Below are 2,357 nucleotides of genomic sequence, written 5' to 3'. Positions count from 1 at the left end.
GATACAAACGCCCATGGCTCATGGCGGCCAAACGCTTACCTTCAATAAGGTTAAGTTGGTCGTAGCGTGCTTGAGCCCATTCTGACTCTTCTAGGCCTGACTCCGCCATTATCCTCTAAGAAGGAACCTCTACCTGAAATGGGAGCACTGCTTCCATCCCATAAACCAAGGAATACGGCGTTGCCCCAGTAGAAGTTCTTACCGAGGTCCTATATCCGTGCAGGGCAAAAGGCAACATCTCATGCCAATCTTTGTATGACACTGTCATCTTCTGAACAATCTTCTTAATATTTTTATTCGCAGCCTCTACAGCCCCATTCATCTTTGGCCGATAAGGGGTGGAGTTATGATGCTGGATCTTGAAATCTTCGCACATTTCCTGCATCATCTTATTGTTCAGATTAGTGCCATTGTCAGTAATGATCTTCCTAGGGAGTCCGTATCGACAAATCAACTCCCTCTTTATGAATCTGACCACCACATTTCTCGTGATATTAGTATAAGAAGCTGCTTCGACCCATTTGGTGAAGTAGTCTATCGCCACAAGAATGAAGCGGTGACCATTCGAAGCCTTGGGTTCGATGGCCCCAATAACATCTATCCCCCACATTGAAAAGGCCAAGGGGCGGACATAACATTCAGAGGATGTGGCGGAACATTGACATTGTCCGCGTATGCCTGACATTTATGACACTTCCTTACATGGGCACAACAATCACTCTCCATGGTGAGCCAGTAATAACCGGCCCTAAGGATTTTTCTGGCCATAGCATGCCCATTGGCATGTGTCCCAAAGGAACCCTCGTGGATCTCTTCAATCATGAAGTTCGCCTCTTTGGCATCTACGCATCGTAGGAGGGTCATGTCGTGGTTTCGTTTGTACAGGATGGTACCACTTACAAAGAAACCAGTAGCCAATCTCCTCAACATCCTTTTGTCATTGTCAGAAATCCCTGGTGGGTATTCTTTGTTCTCGATATATTGTTTGATGTCGAAATACCACGGTTTCCCATCCCGCTCTTCCTCTATTGCATAACAATATGCCGGCCTGCCTTGAGATTTGAATTCGATGTACGGCAGGTCCCCATGTGGGGCAAGTTGAAACATGGATGCCAGGGTTGCTAGTGCATCAGCCATTTGATTCTCTTCCCGAGGTATGTGGTGGAAGGAAATGTTGTCAAAGTATTTGGCTAACCTCAAGATGTGAGTTTGATAGGGTATCAACTTCGGATCCCTAGTTTCCCATTCTCCTTTCAACTGGCGTATCACCAAAGCTGAGTCTCCATACACCTTGAGTAGTTTTACATCAAAATCAATGGCCGCCTGAACCTCGAGGGCGCATGCTTCGTACTCGGCCATATTGTTGGTACAATCAAAACCTAACCGAGCCGTGAAAGGAATACACTGATCATCCGGGGATACCAGGACTGCCCCTTCCCCGTGGCCCAAAGCATTAGATGCCCCATCGAAGCAAACAATCCATTTGTCTATGTCCTCGTGCGTTCGTTTCTCTTCGAACAGGGCCATGATATCTTCATCTGGGAACTCGGGGTGCATCGGTCGATAATCCTGGAGGGGTTGCTAGGCCAAATAATCCGCCAAGGCACTTCCCTTTACCGCCTTTTGGGTGACGTAAACGATATCGAATTCAGATAATAGCACCTGCCACCTAGCGATTCGTCCTGTGAGGGCCAGTTTCTCAAAGATGTATTTCACAGGATCCATTTTGGAAATAAGCCACGTGGTATGGCTGAGCATGTACTGCCTAAGCCGATGGGATGCCCATACCAGAGCACAACACGTCCTTTCCAGCATTGAGTAATTCATCTCACATGCGGTAAACTTCTTGCTTAGATAGTAGATGGCTTGCTCCTTTTTCCCAGAATCATCATGCTGACCCAACACGCACCCCATAGACTCGTCCAACACGGTCATGTACAGGAAAATAGGTCTTCCTGTTACAGGAGGCATGAGCACCGGGGGGTTTGCGAGACTTTGCTTGATCTTCTCGAAGGCCTCTTGGCAGTCACTGTTCCACAGGACCGCCTGGTTCTTACGTAACAGCTTAAAAATGGGCTCACAGGTAGGGGTGAGTTGCGAGATAAATCTCGTGATATAATTCAACCTGCCTAAAAACCCCCGAACCTACTTCTCCGTGCGTGGTTCCGGCATTTCAAGGATGGCCTTTACTTTCTCGGGATCTATCTCTATCCCTTTCTGACTTACGATAAATCCTAGCAACTTCAACGACTTTACCCCGAAGGTGCATTTGGTTGGGTTTAGTTTTAATTGGTATTTCCGCAACCTTCCAAACAGCTTATGCAGATTGACAAGGTGTTCGTCCTCAGTCCGAGACT

Source organism: Glycine max, chromosome 14 (assembly GCF_000004515.6).
Source record: "Glycine max cultivar Williams 82 chromosome 14, Glycine_max_v4.0, whole genome shotgun sequence".
Classification (NCBI taxonomy): Eukaryota; Viridiplantae; Streptophyta; class Magnoliopsida; order Fabales; family Fabaceae; genus Glycine; species Glycine max.
Note: the sequence above shows the minus strand (reverse complement) of the source record.